This window comes from Rattus norvegicus, chromosome Y (genome assembly GCF_036323735.1).
Source record: "Rattus norvegicus strain BN/NHsdMcwi chromosome Y, GRCr8, whole genome shotgun sequence".
Lineage (NCBI taxonomy): Eukaryota > Metazoa > Chordata > Mammalia > Rodentia > Muridae > Rattus > Rattus norvegicus.
In genome coordinates this window covers 28,123,440-28,133,653 of record NC_086040.1, presented here as the reverse complement: position 1 = coordinate 28,133,653, position 10,214 = coordinate 28,123,440, and the positions used below count along the sequence as shown (strand labels likewise).

General features: G+C 35.0%; 1 long non-coding RNA gene across 4 annotated transcripts in view; it reads right to left on the bottom strand.

Moving 5' to 3' along the window:
• Positions 1-898: 898 nt before the first annotated feature.
• Positions 899-10,214, bottom strand: part of LOC134484457 (uncharacterized) — a 74,857-nt gene continuing 65,541 nt past the window's right edge. For 3 of the 4 annotated variants that reach the window (XR_010061916.1, XR_010061914.1, XR_010061915.1), the window contains exons 3-4: positions 2,797-3,162; positions 901-1,323 (exon numbers count right to left, since the gene is read on the bottom strand). This is a non-coding gene — a long non-coding RNA (uncharacterized LOC134484457). Of the gene's footprint in view, positions 1,324-2,796; positions 3,163-10,214 lie in introns of all 4 variants that reach the window. The other variant, XR_010061913.1, reaches the window with a different exon arrangement.

Sequence of the window (10,214 nt, the reverse complement as noted above, 5' to 3'; positions counted from 1 at the left end):
CTTCAACCTCCTGGACAGTAGGCATGCATGTGTTGCACATGTGAACAAGCATATGGACAACAAAAAGTATAAAAACAGAAGAGCAGTTCCTGGTTGACATAATTTGATTTTCGTGAATATTCATAGTAATGATCACAGTCAAATAAACACTTTATTGTTCTATAGTGCAATCAAAACCACTAAAAGTTAATGATCACATGAGTCACTTAAAATCTATTTATTAAAAAATTGCAATAAAAATTTGCAGAAATGAAATTAAAATTTTATTACTGTATGAATTAAAAAACATTAATATTCTCATATAGAGCTGAAAATAATACTTTACACATATTTCTTTGGCTTGTATAAATATTGCAGTTTGTGGTTAATTTGCTGCTGGTTTTTGTAGGAGTTCTTTTCCAGGTATTAGCCCATAAACTCTATAAACTCATGAAGAATACACTACAGGAACGTAGGCTCTATTGTGTTGAATCCAGGAAGGTTGCTACATGTTTTCCTTCTTGTCTGATCAATTTTCTCTACGTACATTACAAGGATATTTTTGTTCATGGGTTCTTCCACTTTTGTCAAGCTGATAGCTGATTACTGGAGAATATTTAATTTTTGAAGATCATTTTTGAAGATATTTCCTAATGTCTGCACTATCAATGGTATAGATTTTCAAATGTGTGGCCAAAGGAACAGCTATCAAGGGACTAAATATGACTTTTAACTAGTGTTGCTTTGTCTTTTTGAAAGAAGTAATCGGAAAGGGATGCTGTTTGTTTTAAGGGACTCTGGGGGGAAAACAGGAAGGAGGACAGCATTTGAGACATAAATAAATTAATAAAATAAATAAATACAAAAAATAAAGAAGAATTCAAACTATACAGGAAAAACCGATTTAATTGCTAGGAAACAGTATGGTTTTATATCGTGTCCTAATTCCTGAATTTTTATACTTTAAGCAATCTAATGACTAATTCTCAAAAATCAGAAAATTGAAAAAAAAATGTTACAAGTAACACAGTAGGTTTACCAAATCATATCAACAATGTTTCTAGAACTGTACACTTTCTATGCCCATATCCAATCCAGAAATCCAGTTAACATTTACTTATTACATATCTTAAGTCATTCAGTTTTGTGATAATTCATTACTATTTTTATCTTCTGTGACCACACCTTTGAAGATAACTACTTACCTTGCAAGAATGTCTCTGAATTTGGATTTGCCCAGTGGTTTTCCTCTTTTAGGTTGAGATTATATGTACTTGACACAGATACCACAAAGTGTTTCTTGCTTCGCTTATCGCAGGTAAGCATTAGGAGGATATCTGTCATCTTAACAAGAACCAAAAATGGAGCAATGAAATTATTTTAAATTATTTTCCTTTCATATTTAAAATATTTTAATGTATTTTCTTTTGTATTTCTTTTAAAGTAATAGAAGTTATGGGAGAATCACTTAAAGCCTATGGAAAGACTGTGTGTCTCTTCAAAACTTTAGGATTGGTTTTCAGCATCTCTGTCATTTTTTCACCAACATTTTGACCTGAATGATCCTTACTCCATGTAAGAAAACTCAGAACAATGAGTCTGAAGAGAATATAATTACTGTCTTTCTGTATGGGTGACTCATGCCTAAAACAATACTGTAGTTTTGGTGTCATGGTAATTTGTCAATGTCTTCAATATTTTCAGCACACTTAAATGGAATTTTATTTTTGTTTCATTATACTCATAAAGACTCAAGATTCTAATTGTATATTATTTTATTTTCCTGTTGAATAGCAACCTGAATCTAATTATATAACTCTAGCTGACTTTTATTTTTATATTCGGTCACTTGTAAACTCACTTCAGTTCCTGTATGTGAATGCATATTTGTGTGTGTGTGGGTGTGTGTGTGTTTGTGCATGTGTGTATGTGTGTGTGTGCGTGTGTGTGTGTGTGTCTGTGTGTGTGTGTGTGTACGTGTGTGTGTGTTTATATGAAACTATGATACTGATGTTGAGAATCACCTGGCTGAAATTCTTTTCCACAGCCCTTTTAGAAATCAAAAAGTGGAGGAAAGACTACTCCTGTTCCAAAATAATAGACACTGGGTGACCAGAACTGAAGTATGGACTGATCAAATGGTACACAAAGCAGGGGTTAACAATTCACTCTCCTGAGAACTAATTAGCAGTTCCATCCAATGCAAAGAATTTACATGTACTGAAGAATATGGAATTGTATCATAACGAGCTGAGATCATGTACAAACAATTTCTGAAAGATTTCCAAATAGCTAAGAATGGATACAGAGAATTTTCAAGACCCAGAGACATTAACATGTGGTTTAAACTCTGTCCAGAGGAAACCACTTAAGTACTGGATTAATCTACTAAAGTAATTTAGTAGCAAGCATACTTTACAATTGTTTGCAATTAAGCATGGTGGTGAATAAAGAGAACACTTTAAAGAAAGGTATGTTTCTTAAAGTTTGTTTCAAGACAGCAAGAAAACACACAGTTATTATTTTTTTTCTTTCTTTCACAGACTTTGCACCTTTTTGAAAGATCACTTTGGGATCCTTAATTATCTATTTATTATCAGAACTTTCTTCAGACCCAGAGTTCTTTTCAGTCCTGTCTTGACTTCTTCATACTTTAAGCAAAGATGATGGGTTCAGCATGGATATCACTGTGGTATGGAAGATGACCAATAATTTTTCAACTCCTTGTGTGTGGTTAGATTTGGATCTCAAGTAGTTTTTTCCCAACCCTACAAGGCAACCTATTCCCCGTGAAACACTTGCCATGTTGGAACATACCTCACTACTCATTTGGGCTGCAGAATGAAGCAGGGCCATACAGTGGACAAAGGCCATGGCTGGCAATAGGCAGCAATGAATTATACAAAAAGTGTGAAGAAAAACGTCTGTGTGGCACATCCCCCCTGAGAGATTCCTCAGATCTCACTTTCAAGTCTCTCCATATATTGTGTATGACAGAACTAGTGTAACCAAATTTCAGGATACGTAAGTTCATCAGAAAAATGTACATGGGGGTGTGTAGAGATGGACTGGTGCAGATAACAAAGGCCATGAGAGCAGGATGAGGATGAACAGGAGGAAGCATTCTCCAGGTACCTCAAACTTCTTGGCGATTGAAAAGCATTTGACAGACAAGCCCTTTTCCTGCCAAAAAGAGCAATTGACACAATTAACACTCATCTTCTGGAAGACAGAGCAGTAAGCCACTAAAAGGATTCTTGCAGATAAGAGATATTGATTTTTTAATACTTTTAGACACTCAGTTACATCAGAGTCAAAGTCTTTCTCTGTATTCGCAAAAATCAAAGCTTAGGAGTGATTTATTCTCACAGATTTTCATATCTAATACTTTCTCTCTTAACACAAGCGGATTTTCCAAAGTGTGTTAAGCATTGAGTCAAGTGTCCAAATATTTACAAAGCTGGTGCAAACTTGTAGTCTTTGCACTAATGCAGTTCAGGCAGAAATTTTACCAGGGGTGAGTCAGTTTCACATGCTGTATAAGCAATCATTGAAATTAAGGAAAAGAAAACCTTGACTGTATCTCAACTTTTTACCCATTCTAATCAGTAAATAGTTATAAATGTTAAGCAGAAAAACAGATCAACCTACTTATTTCTATGCTTTCGTATTGCCACAGGTATAGTCTCTCCAAAAACCCTGTGTGTGTGTTGGGCACCGATTATTCTCTGATTGCTATTATGAATATTCAAACCCACACAATAAAGGTATAAATTCCTCAAGACCCATTATTTTTGAAGATAATGCAAAATCAAATAGTCATTTGATAAATAAATTACTGGTTTTAATACATAGAATTAAAGGCAAGGCACATATCGATGTCTATACAGTAAGGAGGTCATCAGAGAAGCTTTTTAAGATGTGTAAAATGAGACATGGAAGTGAAGAATGATCAACCAAACAACACCATACCCCTTCATGCCACAACCTTCAATATGACAGCTGGTATTTGTAACTTAATAATTAACGTCTCTTTATAGAACATGTTTTCTTAGCAGGAGTATCACTGCATAGGCGTTAAATTTCTATTTTCTTAATATTGTTCGTGATATTCTATCAACCAGACTTTTGATTTAAATAAAGAAAAAAAGAATAAAAGATGTATTGTCTTGATATGTAGTTCGGGCTAACCTGAAATTCCTAACTTCTCTGTCTCAGTCTCTTGAATGTGAGTATTCTAAGAACAGGATATGGTGCCTGACTTGATAGAAATTCCTTCCTATTCTTTCATCTCAACATCATAGAATTCCAACAAACTACCTGTATTTCTGTACACATAGTATTTATACAGTTAATCTTTGCTCATTTTTGCATTTGGCACCTGTGGTGTGATTGCTTGGTTACTTTCATGGAAAATTGTTCAGTTCCAGCAGAGCCTAGTCTGTTTTCAAATATCTACCTTTTCTTCTCTCTCCAGTTATACTCTGTTTTTCACAATACCACTGCTAAAGTAGCTGTTAGTACTGTAGTGGTGACTACTTTTCATCTTGTTCACATTGTTGCCTTATATGGAGACTGAGTATGGACTGCAAAGTTCTTATCATTATGTTTACCATCCTTACCAATATCTGAGCTCTCATGTAATGAGGAACTCCAGTGCTAAGCGTACTTTGGTTCCTTAGGGATTCTGCCTGTCCCTTCCCATTATATCTTCTGAAGTTCAGTCTCATGTCCCACAAATATTGGAATGTGGCAAACTCATTTTTCTCACACTCTGATAACTTTTCCTTTCAAATGAGATGTCCTTTCCTGTTTTGTGGAGTGTATATGTCTTTGCTGAAGTTTGGGTTTTCTTGACAAAAAATAGACCACTTTTTCCTGACAAGTGTAGAGTAGGAGATATCACCAGCCTCTTGGCTCTCTCTCTATTCACTTGATATAATAAAATATCAGAGATATGTGAGTAGATCAGCACATGGTTAATCCACAAATCAAATGTGATCTTCAGTATTTCCAAATTTTAAATAAATAAACATGTTATCTATGTTTATAAATACCATATAAGACACACACACACACACACACACACGCACTCATACACACACTCACACACACACTTGTATGCCTATATATTCATGGAGAGACAGAGACACAGAGAAACACAATAGAAAAAAGCACGTAGAGGTTGTACATAAATTAAACTGTTAAAATAAGCAACAATGAAGGATAACAGTATTTGTTTACATCCTGCTTCACCATTTGATCACTTATAAACACGGCTAAGAAAAAAAGCATTCCCCATGAGTTTGCTTCTGTATGAATAAGTTAATTTCCCAAATCACTAAAGTTGATCAGGTGTGGAATGCTTGTCAGCTACATGAGTCCTGAGCTTGTGTGCATGTCTAGCCACAAACATTTTAGATTTGCATTTGGGTACACTCTCTTTTGGGGAATTTCTCACCACAATACATAATTTTCGTTTCTGTTCAATAATTGATCACTATATTAATTTTCTATTTGGGTTAATGAAAAAACACAGCTCTCCAAAACAACAAAAACAACAAAAAAAAAAAAGAAAAACAATACACGATTTTCTTGTGGGGGCAGGGGACATAGTCAGGTATAATACTTTATTAGATCTATTAGATTAGATCTGACCCATTCATATAAAAGTTATAAAAATCTAAGTGTAGAGAACATAGGGTAGACTTAAAGCTCTGAGAATTATGAAGCGAGAGTGCTGTTGAACATACTTGACCATTCAGTGGACTCTCTTCTTGTAGAAAAAAAAATGCTGGAATGCATAGGATTCTATTGTTAGGCATTTCACACTTATTTTGATGTAGTGTAAATATTTGTCCATATTAAAATAAAAGAAACAAAAAACAAAAACAAAAACAAATAAACAACCTTCCCACAGCCAACACAGAGAATGACTATATTTTAATTTGAAATATTTTTACAGCAACTTACTTTTCATTAGTAATTTCTGTATTTGTATAGTTAGCTCTCTAGTTAGAGAGTGAGGCCTTTCTTCTCCCAGGTAAATTTCCAGAATATTAACTCAAGAACTAGAATGTTGTATTTACATTTGGATTTGTGCAGTAAAAATGACTCACGAGAAATCCTGAGGTTTCATAAAAGAAAACTTACTAAAGCTAAAAGCACACATTGCACCTGACATGATAATAGTAGGATATTTCAACACCCCATCCTCATCACTGGAGAGATCTTGGAAACAGAAATTAAACAGAGATGTAGAGAACATAATAGAAGTTATGAACCAAATGGATTTAACAGATATTTATAGAACATTCCATCCTAAAATATAAGGATATACATTCTTCTCATAACGTCAGGGAACCTTCTTCAAAATTGACCACACAATCGGTCCCTTAGCAGACCTTAACTGATACAGGAAGATAGAAATAATCCCATGCATTCTATAAGATCACCACACACTAAGACTTGTCTTCAACAATAACAATAATGTCAGAATGCTCACGTATACATGGAAGTTGAAAAATGCTTTACTCCATGACAAATTGGTCAAGGAAGAGATAAGGATAGAAATTAAAGACTTCTTAGAACTTAATGAAAATGAAGACACAACATTCCCAAACATACGTGACACAATGAAAGCAGAACTAAAAATAAAAACTTATAGATCTGAGTTCTTGCGAAAAGAAACAGGAGAGAGCATATATCAGGAGCTTGATAGCACATGTAAAAGCTCTAGAACAAAAAGAACTAAGTAAACCCAAGGGGGGTAGAAAGCAGGAAATAAAACTCAGAGCTGAAATCAATGAAGCAGAAATGAAAAGCACCATACAAAGAATCAACAAAACCAGGAGCTGTTTCTTTGACAAAAACAATAAGATAGATAAACCCTTAGCCAAACCAACCAGAGGTAAAAGAGACTGTATCGAAATTCACAAAATCAGAAAAGAAAAGGGAGACGTAACAAGGGAATCTGAAGAAAGTAAAAAAAAAAATCATCAGATTCTACTATAAAAGCCTATATTCAACAAAACTACAAAATCTGGAGGAAATGGATAATTTCGTAGACAGATACCAGGTAGCAAAGTTAAAACAGGAACAAATAAACTATCTAAAGAACCCCATAACTCCTAAAGAAATAGAAGCATATATTGAAAATCTCCCAACCAAACAGAGCCCAAGTAGAGATGGTTCAGTGCAGAATTTTATCAGACCTTCTTAGAAGACCTCATACAAATATTATCCAAACACTTCCACAAAATTGAACACGACAGAGAACTACCACATTCCTTACATGAATCCACAATTACTCTTATACTTAACCCACACAAAGACTCAGCACAGAAAGAGAACTTCAGACCAATATCCCTTATGATATTGATGAAAATATGAATATTTCATATTGATGAATTATGAATATTGATGAAAAATACTTATAACATTCTTGCAAACCGAATCTAAGAACACATCAAAAAAATCATCCATCATGATCAAGTAGACTTGAACCCAGGAATGGAAGGATGGTTTAATATAGGAAAATCCAGGAATGTAATCCATCATATAAACAAACTCAAAATTAAAGAGCACATGAACATTTCATTAGATGGTATAAAAGCATTTGACAAAATTCAACAACCCTTGTGGCTAAAAATCCTGGAAAAATCAAGAAATGAAGGCTCATATCAAAACATAGTGTGGGGCTGGGGATTTAGCTCAGTGGTAGAGCGCTTACCTAGGAAGTGCAAGGCCCGGGGTTCTTTCCCCAGCTCCGAAAAAAAGAACCAAAAAAAAAAAAAACATAGTGTAAGAAATATACAGCATACCTGTAGCTAACATCAAACTAAATGGAAAGAAACTTGAAGCATTCCCAGTAAAACCAGGAACTAGAAAAGGCTGCCCAACTCTCTCCCTACTCTTTCTAAACAGAACTCCATGCCATAGTCAGAGAAATCAGACAGCATAAGGGGTTCAACCAGATACAAATTGGAAGAGAAGATATCAAAATATCACTATTTGCAGATGATATGATTGTATATACTTATTGACCCCAAAAGTTCCACCAGAGAATTTCTCAACCTGATAAATAACTACAGCAAAGTGTCAGGGTATAAAATTACCTCAAACAGACCAGTAGCCTTCCACTCCTCAATGGATAAACACGCTGAGAAAAAATAATGAAATCACACACTCCACCATAGTCCCAAATATTATAAAATAACTTGGTGTTAGTTTAAACAAGCAAAGGAATGATCTGTATGACAAGAAGTTCAAGTATCTGAAGAAAGGAATTGAGGAAGATCTCAGAAGATAGAAAGAGATTCCATGCTCATGCATTGACAGGATTAATTTAGTAAAGATGACTATTTTGCCAAAAGCAATGTACAGATTCAATGCAATTTCCATCAAAATTCCTACTCACTTCTTTAATAAAGCTAGAAAGAGAAATTTTCAAATTCATTCCGAATAAGAAAAAAGCCATGTAGCTAAAACTATCCTCAACAATAAAAGAACTTCTGGGGGAATCATCACCCCTGAACTCAAGCAGTATTACAGAGGAATAGTGATAAAAAACTGCATGGTATTGATAAAGAGACAGATGGATAGACCAGTGGAATAGAATTGAAGACCAAGTAATGAACGCACACACCCTATCGTTTGATATTTGGCAAAGGAGATAAAACCATCCAAATGAAGAAACATAGCATTTTCCAGAAATAGTGCTGGTTAAACTGGAAGTCAGCATGTAGAAGAATGCAAATAATCCCAATTTTATGACCATGTACAAAGCTTAAGTACAAGTTAATCAAGGACCTACACATAAAACCAGATACACTCAAACTAATGGAAGAAAAGGTGGGGAAGAATCTTGAACACATGGGCATTGAAGAACATTTCCTGAGCAAAACACTAGTGACTTATGCTTTAAGATCAAGAATTGACAAATAGGAGATCATAAAACAGCAAAGCTTCTGTAAGGCAAAAGACACTGTCATTAGGACAAAACTGCAACCAACGGATTGGAAAAGATTTTTGCCAATCCTATATCTGACAGTGGATAATATCCAAAATATACAAAGAACTTAAGAAGGTAGACTCTAGAAAGCAAAAATACCCTATTAAAAATGGGGTAGAGTGAGTTACAAGACATTCTCATTTGAAGGTTTTCAACTGGCCAAAAAACACCTAAATAAATGTTCAACATTCTTAGTCATCAGGGAACTTCAAATCAAAACAAATCTGAGATTCCACATCACACCAGTCAGAATGGGTAAGATATAAATCTCAGGTGATGGCAGATGCTGGCGAGGATGTGGAGAAAGAGGAACACTCCTCCATTGTTGGTGGGATTACAGACTGGTACAACCCTTTTGAAAATCATCTGAAGTTTCCTCAGAAAATTGGACATTCCATTACCTGAGGACCCAGTAATATCCCTCTTGGCCATATAACCAAAAGATGTTCCAACATACAACAGTGCAATATAGTCGAATATGTTCATAGCAGCCTTATTTAAAATAGTCAGAAGCTGGAAAGAACCCAGATGCCCTTCAAGAGAGGAATGGATACAGAAAATGTGGTACATCTACACAGTAGAATATTACTCAGCTATCAAAACAATGACTTCATGAAATTCATAGGCAAATAGAATAAACTAGAAAATATCATCCTACATGAGGTTATTCTATCAAAGAAAAACATACTTGGTATGCATTCATTGGTAAGTAGATATTATCCAAAAAGCTTGAATTACCCATCGTGCAATACACAGACCAGATGAAACTCAAGAAGGATGATTAAAATGCAGATGATTCACTCCTTCTTTAAAAGGGGAAACAAAATACCCATGGGAGGGGATAAGGAGGCAAAGTTTATAACTGATATTGAAGGACCTGCCGTTCAGAGCCTGGCTCACACGTAGCCCATACATATACAGTCACCAAAACTAGATAAGATGTATGAAGCTAAGAAGTGCAGGCTGACGATAACTGGATATTGATCCCTCCTGAGAGACACAGCCAGAAAATGTCAAATACAGAGGCAAATGGCAACAGCAAACCACTGAAGCAAATCAGACCCCAGTTGGAGGAATTAGAGAAATGATTGAAAGAACTGAAGTTAATAACAACAATCTCAAACAAACAGAGCTTCCAGGGACCAAATTTCCAACAGCAAGACTATACATGGACTGACCCATGGTTCCAACTGCATGTGGCAAAGGATGGTCTTGTTGAGAA